Below are 16,312 nucleotides of genomic sequence, written 5' to 3' on the forward strand. Positions count from 1 at the left end.
CCGTGGCAGACATTATTAAAAATCTTTTTTCCTTTTTATTAAAGATATAGAAAAGAAGGGAAAACAGTTTGAGCGTTTGAAACATAAAGCATTAAGTAAGACTTTCATTTTGACAGCTCTTGTTCTCTTCAGCTGTAAAGAGCCCTTAGAAGGAGGAAAAAACTTGTTTGACAGCCTCTTTACATGGTAACTGGTCTTTTGGGTGAAAAGAGAAAAAGTAAGTTGAGATGGGCTGAAGTTGTTAAAGTCTGATCCCATTTCCTAGGGGGGGAAACACACACACACGATGGGAGAGAAAATAACAGCAAATATTGAAAATGCAGCTGCTGTCTCTAGTGTTGACACTTGCTTGCAACCTCACTGCTGGAAAAACACAGACATGGCACATGGTCTTATTGGCCACTCTAAGACCAGGGCATTGCTTTTAGTTGCCTTTCTGGTCACAAGCTTACATCAGTGTTGCAAAATATGCAGTTTTGGCCAATTAAGCCAGACTTTTTAGATAGAAGACAAAAAGAGGGGGACAGGAAACAAGAAATGAAGTGGGGAATGTAATAGGACACCCAAGGAGCACTGGGAGGACAAAGTCTCACATCCCATATGGTGTTCAGGATTTAGACTGAGCTGTTGGAGATGGTGATGTCATCTATGTCGCTCTATCTGGCCCAGTCTGGTCAGGGCATGTCTCAGGATTAGGACAAAGGTCAGACAGTGTTACAATGTATCTTGGGGTTCCAGGAGTCACAGTGGAATTTATGGTGAAAGTAATGATGGTAGAGTTTCAGTCAGCAATGTTTCCATTCACCTACTCCAATTTTCACTCACAAAGTCTCTTTCTGAGGATTCTGGAAAGGGAGAATAGCCCATCCTCTCATTATTTTGTCCACTAATTAGGCTTAATTTCCAACACACCAATTTTGGTCCATTAATTTTCAGTCCCATACTTCCTTTATTTATGAGGCATGGTCTTAGTCCTTGAATTATCAACACTCCTTTTTGTTTGGACAAATTAAATTTGTCTCCCTGTTGCAACTTTTCCTATCTATCTACATATTGTTATAGGTTATTGTGACACTTTATAAACTCGTATGTACTTTCCCATAGTTAGGCTCACAAATAGGGTAGGCCTACCAGGCTACAAATATTATATGAAATGTTAACTCATACACTGCTGGTATGTACATTCTGAACTATCTGAGCATACAAGCCAAAATACAGTTTAACCAGAAGTTTCTTTTCATGTGCAAATCAAAATATGTATTAACTATATGCAGCAGCATCACCTTAATGTATAGTATGTTTTGTTTTATGCACTATTCATTTTTTTTGGCCTAGCGAATCTTTAAGCTAAAAATGTTCATTAAGACAGACTCCTCCCAGAATGTTGTTTCTGTCGGTGGGTGGGTGAGTGTCTCTTGCAGGGGCAGGAGTGGGGGTTATGTTAGAGATTTGTACTATACATCAGTAGATTAATATCATTCTTAGGATCTACCACACTATTACACCTTAAAGAAATGGTACTGTGCGTGAAGTATAACAGTATATCATCTGTCAACTATGATCAGTGTGGCTCTGATAACATATGAGTGGAGTACATTGTCAGAGTGCTGAAGCTCTGATACATTATATATTAACATGATCCGAATTGGCAGCATTTTGTTTGGAGAACAGAAACAGTCAATGTGCTAGTTTATTACCCCAGATGTCTAACAAAATTTTCAAAGAGTAGGATAGGGAAGAGTAGTATAAGACCTTGTGGACTTTCCAAAGTGTTTACTTATGTCAGGCTCAACTCTACATTCCTTGCATATTCACATACTTGAAGATCCTTTGTGCATTTCTGAACCTTATTTATTCCTAACACATTCTGAGGAATTACCCCAAAGGGAACAATTCTTGCTCCTTACTTATGTAAGTGGTCCAGTTGAAGCAAGTGGGATCACTTGTATGAGCAAGGTTGGAATCCTCAACTAGGAACTGGTAGCCAGAGGAAATATTTCACATAGGAAATCAGAATTCCTGTTCTTCACTCATTTAAAAAAAAGGGGAAAAAAAAGAAAAGCAATACATTTTTTTTCATTTCTTAAATGAATGCTGTTCATAAAAACAAGGAAAAACTTGCATTCCATAAGGAAAGCTATATTCTACAGTGTATCCATTGTCAACTCAGATAGCATAACCACCTATCTATCCAGTGGCATATCTTAAAATGAGTCATGGTTCAGTACTTGATGATGTGCGCTGTATAATGTTTGGATGGAGGTATGGGAAGGAAAGTGTCCTCAAGGAACCATGTTCTAGGCTAAGCATCCATCCAAAATTATGAATTTACTATGGCAGCATACCTGATTCTTATTAAGGAAAAATAAGTAAACTCATTCTGCATAATTTCAAATTCCTTTGAATATTGTGTGTTTGAGACTTTGACTCCAACTTGAATTTCAACTATGTGTAAAGATCATGGTGGGGTAAGGGCTAGGAGGCCAGAGAGAAGAGGAGATATATCCAATTAAAAATAAATATTCACATAATCCATACTCAGGATATTCAGATTCCAGATTTCCAAAGATGACTAATGATTTCCTTAAAAGGGCAACATTTCCAGTAGATGGGTGCTAAAAAGGTTCTGATACAAGCCCAGAGACATTTATAATAATCTAAAAACCTCTCCCTATCTTGCAGAAGAGGGGAATTTGATTGGATCAGCAGGGGAATGGCAAACTCGTGGGAGGAGGAGTGTGGGAGAGAGATTTCATGCTCAGGCATGCTAAAGCCTAGCCCCTCTTCTTCTTTTTCCTTTATGCCACTTTTCCTGATGAGGGTCATGGCAGAAGCATGGAGAGTAGGAGAGGACTGGACTTCTTTTTCCTTTGTAACAGGTTCCAGCTCCTCCTGGGGGATTCCCCAGCATTTCCAGGCCACCCAGGTGATATAAACCCTCCAGTGTGTCCTGGGTTTGCGTCGGGGCTTCTGCCCAGTGAGATGTGCCTGGTACAGTTCCAACAGAAGACTCCCAGGAGGCATTGTTATCAGGTACCAGATTACCTCCGGTGACTCCTCTCGCTCTGCAGGAGTAGCAGCTGTACTCCTAGGCCCTCCCATATAGCCGAGCTCCTCATCCTATCTCAGAGAGTAAGCCCAGCCACCCTGCGGAGAAACCTCATTTCTGCTGATTGTACCTGTGATCTCGTCCTTTCGGTCATTACCCAAAGTTCATGACCATAGGTGAGGATGGGGATGTAGAGTGACACGTAAACCGAGAGCTTTGTCCAAGAACACAGCTCCTGCTTCACCACCATGGATTGGTACAGTGCCCGCATTGCTGCTGCTGCACCAATCCGCCAGTCAATCTCACGCTCCTGCTTACCATCACTCGTGAACAAGGCCCCTAGATACTTGAACTCTTCCACTAAGAGCAGCTGTTCCCCCCCCCTCACCTGGAGAGAGCAGTCCACTTTCTTCCAGGAGAAGAACATAACCTCTGATTTGGAGGTGCTGATTCCCAGCCCATCTGCTTCACACTCAGCAGCGAAATGTTTGAGAGTGTGTTGGAGATCGCAGTCTGAAGAAACAAGAAGGACATCATCATCTGCAAACAGCATAGATGCCACCTCTGAGTCCCTGTACTAGATTCACTCCACTGCTCGGCTGTGCATTGATAGCCTGGGCATGAACATTATGAACAGGAGTGGGGACAAGCTTGGTAGAGTTTAACGCCCACCTGGAACAAACTTGACTTAATGCTAAGAATACAAGCACAACTCACTCCAAGAATAGAGGGGACTTGATAGCATGTAAAAGCGGCACCAGCACCTCATACTCCAGCAGCACTTCCTGCAAGACATCTCAGGGAACACGGTCATATGCCTTCTTCAGATCTACAAAACAAAGGTAGGCCAGATTAGCAAACTCCCATGACCCCTCGAGTATCTGTGATTGAGCAAAGAACTGATCCGTTGTTCCACTGCCGGGATGGAATCCATGTTGTTCCTCCTGAATCTGAGGTTCAACTAACCGATGTAATCTCCTCTCCAGCATTGTGGCATAGGCTTTGCCAGGAAGGCCGAGGAGTGTGATCTTTCTATAATTGGAGCACACCTCCTGGTCTCCTTTCTTAAAGATTGGGACCACCATCCCAGTTTGCCGATCCAAAGGTACTGCACCCGCCTTCCACGCAACATTGATGAGGCTTGTTAACCTCAACACCTCAACATGTCCAGTGCTTACATCTCTGAGTGAATCTCATCCACCCCTGCTGCATTACCTCTATGAAGGTACCACTTTATCACCATATTGACCTCAGCATCAGAAATAGAGCCGATGTCACCAGAGATTTCTGGTGCTTCCTCCTGGAAGGGGTGTGTGTCCATTGGGTTGAGGAGTTCCTCAAAGTGCTCCTTCCACCTCTCAATGATTTCTTCACTCGAGGTTAGCATGTCACCACCCTTGCTGACTACAGCCTGGGCAACCTCACGCCAACCCTTCCTAAGGTGACAAATGGTTTGCCAGAGCATCTTTTGAGGCTGCCTGGTACTCATTATCCATGGTCTCTCCAAATTCCTCCAAAGCCTGGGCTTTCACTTCAACGACCACCACAGCCGCAGCCCTCTTAGCCAGCCTCTTAGCTGGTATCTCTCAGCTGTTTCAGGAGCCCGGTTTATGAGTATTGCTCAGAAAGCTTCCTTCTTTGACTTGACAGCTTCCCTGGAGTCCACCAGTGGGTCCTAGGGTTGCCACCATGACAGGCAGCAATCACCTTCAAGCCGCAGCTTTTCATGGCTGCCTCAATGATTGAGGCCCTGAACATGGTTCACTCAGACTCAGTGTCCAAGACCTCACCCGAAATGTAGGAGAAGTGCGTCTCCTAGCCCTTCTTTGTACCTCAAAGTACACATGAGGGGAGGAGCTTTTCTGCCTACCCCATGGGGGAGGAGGAATGGAGAGCTGATTACTTCTCATTCTACCTCCCAATTTAAAGCCTTCCCAGCCATCCAGGGACAATCTTGACACTATTACTAGCCCACCCTGCCTCCCTGTAGTTGAAGTAAATATATCAGATTTCTTCTCATCTAATTGGCATTACTGAAACATGATAGGATGAATCACATTATTAGAATGTTAAATTCACTGATTATAACCAGCTCAAGAAGGATAGAGTGGGGGAAAAAGTGAGGGTGGCACTCTGCATAGAAATTCCATTACCTGTTTTAGAGTTAGTGATAACTCAAACACAGGCTCTTAAATGCATATGGATCACTATAGTAACTAACAAAACCCAGTCGGAGAATGGGGACTGGCGGGGATCTGTTACAAACAACCAGTTCAAACCAGAGAACAGACTGAGTTATTCTATAATCACCTGTCTGTAATGTGTGGAAAGTAAAATGGTGTAGTTATGAAGGACTTCAGTTTGAGAGAGACATACTGCAGAGTTTCTAAAAATTATAGATAAGTTCCTAACACAAAAGGTAGTGCACCTAACATGAGGTAACTACTTTGGATCTCTATTTGGATTAATAAAGATCAATTAATCATTGGACTGGAGATTGGTGCTTGCCTAGAGACTAGTGTTCATGATCTGATTACATTAAATATTGGCAAACAGAGGACTCGTGTTTCAAAGAGGCTAATTACCCTAAATTGAGAGAAATTATAAGCAAAATTAATTGGGAGGAAAATATTAGACAAAAATGCGAATGAAAATTGGAAGTTTTTTTTTTTAAAGAAGAGTTTCTTAGGTGGCCAACAAACCACAAATCCACAATCAAGAAAGATTACAACTTTGTCCCAAAGCCCATCCTGGTTCAGTAGCAAAAGGAAGGCAGCAAGTAGAAATAAAAAAACCCAACAATTTATAACATGGAAAAAGGGGAAAATAGCTATTGCTATATATTAGAAGTTATGAAATAGAGAAAACCGAAAAGGGAAACTAAGGACATCAGGGGAAAATTCATGGCTTGCAGAGCTAAGGAAATTAAGGAGGAGTTTAATTATATTAGGAACAAAAAAATCCTATTATTGGCATAGGCCCATTACTAAAAGGAGGTGGTAAAATTATTAATAATGATGCATAAAAGAAAAAAAGTGTTCAATAAATATTTTGTCTGTATTTTAAAAGAAATAGGATGGTTTACTAGCATCATATGAAAATGAAGTTCTTTCCAGTCCTTTATTAACTAAGCAGGATGTAACACATCTCTTAAGAAAAACATTTTTAAATTGGCTGGATTGGATAACTTGCACAAGAGTCCTAGAATACTTGGCTGAGGAAATCTCTGGCCCACCGATGTTCATTGTTAATAAATCTTGAAAGGCCAGGAAGTTCCAGAAGATTGAAAGAGTGCTAATGATGTGTCAATATTCAAAAAGGGTCAAAAGGGATGACTTAGGTAACTATAGGACAATTAGCCTGACATCAATCCCAGACAAAATAATGAAAAAGCTCATACAGGATTCCATTAGTAAAAAATTAAAGTCTAACACTATAATTAATGCCAGTCTACATGGTTATATAAAAATACATCTATGTAGATGTAATATGCTTATACTTTTGAAAGGTATTTGACTTAGTACCACAGTACATTCAGATTAAAGAAATTAATGCAATACAATATCAATAGAGTACATGTTAAATAGATTAAAAACTTATTCTTCAACATTATTGAAAGGGGATGTTTCTAGTGGGATTGCACAGGGATTAGTTCCGGGGCTGATACTATTCAATATTTTCATCGATGATCTGGAAGTAATTGTAAAATCACCACTGAAAAATGTGTGGATGACACTAAGGTTTGTGGAATAATAAAATAGCTATGAGGACAAGATTGTCATACAGAGGAGTCTGGATCATTTAATGATCTGGGCCTATTCAAACAAAATGAGTTTTAACACAGCCTAGTGCAAAGTTATACATCTAGGGGCAATGACTATAGGCCTACAGAATAGGGGACTGTATCCTGGCAAGCAGTGACTCAGAAGGGTTTTGGGGTCATGGTGGATAAGCAACTGAAAATGAACTCTCAGTGTGATGCTATGGTAAAAGTCACTAATGTGAGTCTTGCATATATAAACAGGGTAGTAGTGAGTTGGAGTAGAGATGTGATGTTACTTTTGTATCTGGCATGGGTGAGGCCATTACTGGCATACTGCAAGCAGTTCTGCACCCACATTTTAAAAAGGATATTGAAAAATTTGAAAGAGCCACAAAAATATTTTAGGATGGAGAAAATGCCTTAATAAGTGACTCCAAAAAACTTACTTAGACTATTTATCAAAAAGATTGAATGGTAACTTGATTTACAGTGTGTAAGTACTTTTGTGGGGAGAAAATACTGAGTATTAAGAACTCTTTAATCTAGCACAGAAAGGCAAAATAAGAATCAATGGCTGGAAGCTGATAAACTCTAATTAGAAATTAGTCTAATGCCAATGAAGGCTAAAACAGCCAGCTCCCAGAGATTGCTGGTGGGAATTTTCTTGTAAGAAGGGAAGGCCTTAAGCCTTTGCAGTCTCTATGTACCCTCAAACAAATTTTGAGGGGGAAAAGCAGGAGGATTAAGAAGTGGGCTGAATTCTAGGTGGTGGACTGTTGAGGATTTACTCCAAGTTATATGGTGTGAGGCCATTTACCCCACACTGGACCCAATTAAAAGCCTAGTATGTGAAGGAAGTGAGAGATAATGTCCTTCCTCACTGTTAATTTAATAAATTGTGGCCTGCCATTGAAATGCATCCCACTGTCTATGTTTCATTCATCTTCCTGGCATATCACTAGCATGGGTCATTATTTTAGCTTCTGGCACAGCCAGATATCTGAGAATTGTTGAAAAGTGCAACTACTTTGAAAATGGCACACAAAGACATTTTTAATCTTGCTCAAAAAGCTTGTCTTGCATTCTGTCACCAATTTGTCTGAGATTGAATCCAATCTCCACATCATACACAGTGAATAAAATATCCTTTAACACCTTTGCTGCATCACAGACACTTTTACCACGCAACTGTATAAACATTGATTTATGTGTTTCCAATATTATTGCTTTATATTCCGTGTGAATGTTCCCATTTTCTTTTAACTTCTTCAGATGCTGTCTATTCATGAATGGTCTCAAACACGCTGGGAAAATCTTGAGGATGTATGGTACGAAGTGTGATTCAGAGATCTGGTATGATTTAATTTCATATGCCTGAGATACTTTCTTTACTTTTTCCCCTTGAATTCAGGAGTGGCATTGTGTCTTGCAGTGCCTTCTGTGTTAGAATTGGCTCCATATTCTTGGTTCCCTTTTTTTCATTTATTCTGACATTTACTGTCTTTTTCTCTTCTTCTCTTTTCCTTGTATTGCCCTTTTTATGTGGCACTCTTTTTAAACATTCACCACAAATACCAGCAAAGAATAATAAAAACAGACTAACATCACAAGAGTTTTCATCCCTCTGTTTGTATTCTCATCATCCTTTTCACTGCTCTTTTTCCATCTCCTGTATAGAATAAATAAGTGATGATTTTCATAGTACCTTTTAATCACAAAAGCTCTCTCAGAGTCTGATTCAAAGATCATGAAGTCAATGGGAGTCTTTCTATTGACCTTATATGAGTTTTGAATCAGGCCCTAAGTGTTTTTACATTCTAAATGCATATAACCATGAAATGCAGGTGTCTCTTACGTTAACAGATGCAGGTGAGGCCTAGGAAAATTGGTTTGTTTTTTTTACAGCTAGAAGAGGCAAAGCAAGTTGTAGTTTGAATGTGGACATAACAGGCAATGAGAGGAGGTTCTAAGAAGTTCTACAAATACATTTGGAGCAAGAGAAAGATGAGGGAAAGGGTAGGTCCCCTACTTGGCAGGGAAAGAACACCAATAACAGATATCAAAAAGGCTGAGGTGTTTAATACCAATTTTGCTTCAGTCTTCATGAAAAAGGTTAATTGATATTGACAACAAAGAGGAAGGAACACACGCCAAAATAGGGAAAAGAACAGATTAAAGAATATTTAGATAAGTTAGATGTCTTCAAGTCATCTGGGCCTGATGACATTCATTTTAGGGTACGTAAAGAACTAGCTGAAGCAATTTTGGAACCATTAGTGAATAACTGATAATTTATGAGGGATGGGTGAGGACTGGAGAAGGACAAACATAGCGCCTATCTTTAAAAAGGGGAGCAAAGGCCACGGAATTATAGACCAGTCAACTTAACTTTGATATGAGTGTTTATGCTCCTTTCTATTTTCCTCACTAGGATTTAACTTCCACTTTTTAAAGGATGCCTTTTGGCCTCTCACTGCTTCTTTTACTTTGTTGTTTACTCACAGTGGCTCTTTTTTGGTTCTCTTACTATATTTTTTAATTTGTGGTATACATTAAGTTGAGTCTCTATTATGGTGTCTTTAAAAAGTTTCTTAATTTCTTGTGAGTACTACGATGTTCATCTCTTTTTATAAAGAATGTGTTTGATACCGCTAGGTCATAAGTTTGTGCTAGCTGCAGTATGCTTTCTCATTCATCATTTAAAGTTCCATAAGCCCTGGCCACCATGTACTCTACTATACTCATGCCTGTCTCTTCCAAAATGTCTATTTAAGTCAGTGCCAATAACTATGTCCTCATTTCCTGGAATTTGTTGAAGAGCAGTGTCTAACATTTCCCAGAAACTTGTCTTCTCATCCTTGCCACAGCCAGACTGGGGTGCATATGCTCTAACTAATGTTTAGTAAGCCACATTCAAAAGCCAACTAGCCCCTGGTGCTGATTCTATTTACTGGCACCACTTGTTCCTTTATTTTATCAAGAACTATGATTACTCCATTTCTTGAGTTGGAGGCCCCCCAGTAAATCATTCCCCAACCTCTTTGGCCTTCACCCCTTTCAATTTTGTTTCCTGGATACTTGCTATCTGTACTTTCCTCCTCTTCAGTACTATGCTACAGCCAGTTAGTGTGCCAACATTCCAATTTAACAGTCTGCTATTAGTTTCCTGGGCTAGCTTCTTTAACTGCACATGTAAAAAGTTGTACAGTAGCCCTCACTTACTTTCCACAACACTTGGATGGCGGCACTGTGCATTCTTTTTAGAATACCCTTAATTTACTTTATTCATTTGAGGACAATTTTTACAGACGTCTGCCAACCTAACGCCAACCGTCATTTAAATCATCTTCTGTACCAGATGACTGAAGGATAGCTAATGTGATGCCAATTTTTAAAAAGGGCTCCAGAGGTGATCCTGGCAATTACAGGCCTGTAAGCATCACTTCAGTACCAGGCAAACTGGTTGAAACTATAATAAAGAACAATATAGTCAGACATATAGATGAACAAAATGTGTTGAGGAAGAGTCAACATAGTTTTAGTGAAGGGAAATCATGCCTCATCAATCTACTAGAATTTGTTGAGGGGGTCAACAAGCATGTGGACCAAAGGGATCCAGTGAATATAGTATATTTAGATTTTCAGAAAGCCTTTGACAAAGTCCCTCACCAAAGGCTCTTATGCAAAGTTAGCTGCCATGGGATAAGAGGGAAGGTACTCTCATGGATTGGTAACTGGTTAAAAGATAGGAAACAAAGGGTAGGTATAAATGGTCAGTTTTCAGAATGGAGAGAGGTAAATAGTGGTGTCCCCCAGGACTCTGTTCAGGGACCAGTCCTATTCAGTATATTCATAAATGATCTGGAAAAAGGAGTAAACAGTGAGGTGGCAAAATTACTAAAGATAGTTAAGTCCCAGACAGATTGTGAAGAGCTACAAAAGGATCTCTCAAAACTGGGTGACTGGGCAACAAAAAGCAGATGTAATTTAATGTTGATAAATGCAAAGTAATGCACATTGGAAAGCATAATCCCAACTACACATATAAAATGATGGGGTCTAAATTAGCTGTTACCACTTGGGAAAGAGATCTTGGAATCATTGTGGATAGTTCTCTGAAAACATCCACAATGCTGAGGCAGTCAAAAAAGCTAACAGAATGCTGGGAATAATTAAGAAAGGAATAGATAATAGGACAGAAAATATCATGTTGCCTCTATATAAATCCATGGTACGCCCACATCTTGAATACTGTGTGCAGATATGGTCGCCCCATCTCAAAAAAGATATACTGGAAATGGAAAAGGTTCAGAAAAGGGCAGCAAAAATTATGAGGGGTATGGAACGGCTTCCATATGAGGAGAGATTAATAAGACTGGGACTTTTCAGCTTGTAAAAGAGATGACAATGGGGAAATATGATTGAGATCTATAAAATCATGACTGGTATAGAGAAAGTAGATAAAGTGTTGTTTACTACTTCTTATAACACAAGAACTAGGGGTCACCAAATGAAATTAATAGGCAGCAGGTTTAAAACAAACGAAAGGAAGTATTTCTTCATGCAATGCAAAGTCAACTTGTGGAACTCCTTGCCAGAGGGATGTTGTGAAGGCCAAGACCATAACTGGGTTCATAAAAGAACTAGATAAATTCATGGAGGATAAGTCCATCAATGGCTATTAGCCAGGATGGGCAGGAATGGTGTCCCTAGCCTCTGCTTGCCAGAAGCTGGGAATGAGCAACAGGGGATGGATCACTTGATGATTACCTGTTCTCTTCATTTTCTTTGGGGCCCTGGGCACTGGCCACTGTTGGAAGACAGGATACTGGGCTATATAGACTTTTGGTCTGACCCAGTAGGCCCATTCTTATGTTCTTATGTTAAGTACTAGAGACCACTGGAAAATAAAAGACAGCAAGGCGTCTTAGAAATGTTTTTATAATGAAGGTACAGAGAAAATCAGAGGGCAACATGATTAACACCAAAGATAAGGTGGCAAAAACTACAAGCTAACTACAGAGAAGGATTTGAGGGAATTGGTAATGGAGGTCAGCACCACATGTGGAAGGAGTGGGTAAACTGCAGTTTCATAACAAATATATTGGAGAGTGCTAAATAACTTGTGGGTGAATCAAAAGGGAAAGCCTGTATTCAAAAAGAAACTTGTGGTACACTGAAGAAGTATAAGAAGTGATAAAAGATCAGTTCCCCTTTCCCCCCGATCTTTTGAAAACAATGTTTTAAATGAAAAATTTTGATCAACTCTACTCAATTCTTACCTGTGCACTTGACACTACATAGAGATGCCATATAATAGAGGGTTATGACAGAGGAGCTCTGAGCCACTAACAGGGTAACTGAGTGCAGTCCTTTGTACTATCCAATACAGTGAAATAGACTGAGGGAAAGATACATTGATGAGCTGGCAAGAATCTTGCATCTAGTGTATGTCATGTTGTATTGAGCAGTTGGCTGTGAGAGAAACTAGTCCCTGGGAACCATCAGGCATGTGTCCCTGTGGCTTGCCTTCAGGACAGCCTCTGCTCTCCTTTTCTCTGAAAGTCAGCTTGTCTACACACTCAAGTAAAGCAGGACTCCAGGCTGTCAGAAAAGATATCCTGAAATAATGGAAAGGGCTGCAGTACTATTGTGTCAGGACCCTGACTGTGCTTTCTTTCCGTCATCCCCATTATGCTTATTCCTGCTCAGTACAGTGTCCTGACAGAGAGCCTATTAGAGGCCAAAGGAATTGTGAATGACCTACCGCTCAGGAATGTTAAATGTACCCAGGAGGGAAGTCTCTGCCCAGAGACTACAGCAGCCAGTAGCCCACAGTTCCAGTCTTCTATGGAAGTCCAACTCAGAGGATCAGAAGAGACACCTGCCCAGAACAGTTAATCGTTAAAGACTTTAAAATCCATATGTAGAAATGAGTGTTAACATCTGAGAGCATGTTTTCTCCATATTTGGACATGGGCCCACAAGGAAAGAAAATGGCCTAGACCAGAAAGAGTCACTGTGATCTGCTAGTTATTATTAGAATTGCTAAATGTGTTATACTCTAAGGAGGCTTAGAGTAACTCCTTTTATTGCTCTTTGTTCTAATTAACCCTTGACTATTACCTTATCTCTGCCAGGCTTAGAGCAAAAGCCCTTTTTTACTTCATATGCTCTTCATGTGAGTGTCATTCTTGGGAGGAACCCAGCACATGTTGAATGTCAAGGCGGGTCTAACCATTGGAGCATCTACAGCTCTTGCCTTCAGGGTTTGTGGTACAGTTTCTACAGCTACTGACACTACAACATTTCTGTGGACTACCATGAACATGGGACCAGGTTCAGGGCTATCTGAGACAAGAAGGGGTCAGCTACAATATTTTACTTACCAGGCTAGCATTTGGGAAGATACATCTTTATACAGTGGACACTATTACAATCTTCACCACCCACTTTAAGTGTGTGCTATATTTCCTATTGTAAACATAGAGAATACAAAACAAAACAAAACAAAAAAGCCCACAAGCAAACTCACAATATGGTAAAGAATCACTGTGCAGTCAACATCCATTTTTAATTACAACCACTGTTTTTGCCTTTTGGTAATTTTCTTCTAGCTTTCCTATATGTGGCTGAGCAATCGAAATAAGCATGAGAAATGAAGACTTTTTTTTTCACACTTTGTTTTAAAAGTAATGCACTCTGAGAAGTCTCACTGTAGGGCCATGTCTACACTAGTACTTATGTCAACAAAACTTTTGTCACTCACAGATGTGAAAAAACACCCCCCAAGTGACATGTTTTGCCAGCATAAGCGCTAGTATGCACAGACGCTCTCCCACCGCCACAGCTACCACCACTCTATAACATGGTTTTATCATGTCAACAGAAGAACTCTCTCCTGTTGGCACAGAGCAACTACATGAACGATTTTACAGAGGCACAGCTGTATCAGTACTGCTGTGCCATTGTAAGACTGCTAGTGTAGACACAGCCTAGTATTACTAGTTTTCTCTCAACTGTAATAGAATTAACAATTGACATTAGTAGTTCTGTATTCTTCAGTGACTTACTGAAAGGTAAATGGCAGATTTTCGAAAATCAGCCACTCATCTGCACCTACAAAATAGGCATGGCTGGCTGCAAACAAGCAATTACGCATGCAAAACATACATTTGTTCATGTGGGATGGGTGCCTGCAAACTCAAACCAGTACATGCACATGAATGACTTGTTTTTTAATGAAAAGGTATATTTGCATGCTCAGTTACCCTTCTGAGTATGTGCAAGAATACTTTGTGATTGAAATTGAAACACTGATCTTTATTAAAAATATAGCCCTTAATTTTCTAAGCGGTGATTTTATGTTAACCACTTTGGGCCAAACCCTGCTTGCCTTACCCACACATGATAGCTCACTAATGTCCATGAAAAGACTCCTCTGAGGAAGGCAAGCCAGATTTGTGTTTTTTATACTTGCTGTATGTGTCCTGAGTTCTACTTTGTAATTCATTATACCATGAAAATTATAAATTTTAAATTTAACTCTGATAGTTTTTATTTTTGTCTAGTGCATATCTATAATATCATGTAATATAACATTTTATCAGGGAAATATGTTCGCAGTGGATTCATTCTGATTTTTCACCCAGAGAAAATGTATAGCATAGTTCCTGGTTAGAACAGGTTCTCTTAATCCTGGCATGAAAAAAATTATAGACAATTAAAAGATTGGTAAATTTCTAACCTTGATCATAGTTACAATTTCCCCCAAGCCTTTGTCGTCCATATGAAAATTCAGCAAATAAAACTCATGGTTTTAGAGAGAGCTTTTTCTTTTCAGGATCACTTCCACATAAAGAAAGAAAACAATCACAGCTCCATAAGGAAAGGTGATTAGATCACCCATTGTTTTCTTTACAAAGAAAGGGAGACAACATCTCTTGGACTAATTAATCCCACTCTTTACCATAAATGGGGTGTTTATACGTATTTCCCACATGTCATTCATTGACTGTCTGCCCTTTACTACAACTGAGCAGGTAATTATCGAGTAAGGGTAGGAATGCAGCCAGGATTTATAATGCCGCAGAGTAGAGCTGGGCAATTTTTTATTTGTATTTTTTTTGGAATTGCCAGCAAATCGAAAAATCATTATTCACACTGTACTATGTGGGGGAAGTGTGAAAGCAGGTCCTCCTCTAGTTCAGCCCTCTGCACAATTGCTACCTGCAAGAGTTGTTCTTGTTGTCATCCCCTGCAGCCTTGTCCCTTTTCATTCGAGACGAAGTCACTTCTTCCACCCCTGGTGTGTGAAATTTGTTTTGTTTTTTTGTAAATCCCCAGGCAACCACATTCACTCACCATCACACAAATATTCAATTTAACACTGGTCCACAGTCAGTCACCATTACCCATGCAGGTAGCCTCACCTAGGCAACCACTGTAATTGCCTCTTGGGAGATGCACTGAAGGTGACACTGAGTAGCTTGCAGAATTGGGCACTCTGCAGGGTAGATGAGATTTAACAGTACACTCACAAGGAAATGATAGAAAACATTGAAAGGATAAAACTGATTTGATAATCTGCTTTGTTTGGACATAATATATTTGGTAATCAGAGCAACAGTTATATCAGCACAACTTGCCTCGACTTCTAGGCAGAAATTAGCAACAAAAAAAGTGTCTGTGTGACTCACAAACAGACACACACTGCAAGCTCCTTTATAATGTGTAGAGTGTCTTAAAAAAAATCCTTCACTTTATAAAATTAAAAAAAAAATTTACCACTGCTTTATTTAGTCTCCCCTGTATTATGTGTGTTCAGAATGTATCAAACAGATTTTAAAAATTGCTTATTTTATAGGTGGTTTTTAAAAAATATTTGTTTGTTTTGAAGGCAGGGGAAATTAGTTGAAAAAAAGACCATGCACAGGGAGCTGTTTAATCATTTTTGCTTCATTATTTTGTTTTTCAGACAGCACAGCAAGACCACTGAGGCATTATGACAATCAGCAATAACCAAAGAATGTCTCCATATGTTGTGAATGCACTTTGGGAAGGAGCACTCTTCTCTTGTGTAAAGAATGCTAGATTGCAGACAGTGGGCCAAATTCTGCTCTCACTTATACCAGACTAAATCTATTACTTTCAATTAAGTTATCTTGGATTCACTCCAGTGTAAGGGAGAAAAGACTGATTGCCTTCAGACATGTTCTCTAGTTGTAGTGGCATAATGCACAGTACTGCACATTATGTTGAATGTTGACCTACGGGAACCAGAAGCTAATAGTAAAGAGAAATGGAAATTTGTGCTGTCTGTGGTTGTGTGATATGGTTGTATTCCATAGAAAAGCAGCATAATTTATTACCCTAGTTTTAATAACATAATTGTTCATTTTAGTATCTGTATTCATTTCAGTATTTTGAATTAATAGTCTTTATATTGTATGAAAGCTGCCTTTAGTAGTGACTAAAGTAATTACATCTTATTCACACAG

General features: G+C 39.6%; 1 long non-coding RNA gene across 1 annotated transcript in view; it reads left to right on the forward strand.

Moving 5' to 3' along the window:
• LOC123373651 overlaps nucleotides 1-16,109 on the forward strand; it is a 55,759-nt gene extending 39,650 nt beyond the window's left edge. The window contains exons 2-3 of the long non-coding RNA XR_006580799.1: nucleotides 8,085-8,165; nucleotides 15,790-16,109. This is a non-coding gene — a long non-coding RNA (uncharacterized LOC123373651). The remainder of the gene's footprint in view (nucleotides 1-8,084; nucleotides 8,166-15,789) is intronic.
• The last annotated feature ends 203 nt before the right edge of the window (nucleotides 16,110-16,312 follow it).

This window comes from Mauremys mutica, chromosome 7, assembly GCF_020497125.1.
Source record: "Mauremys mutica isolate MM-2020 ecotype Southern chromosome 7, ASM2049712v1, whole genome shotgun sequence".
In the NCBI taxonomy this organism is placed as follows: domain Eukaryota; kingdom Metazoa; phylum Chordata; order Testudines; family Geoemydidae; genus Mauremys; species Mauremys mutica.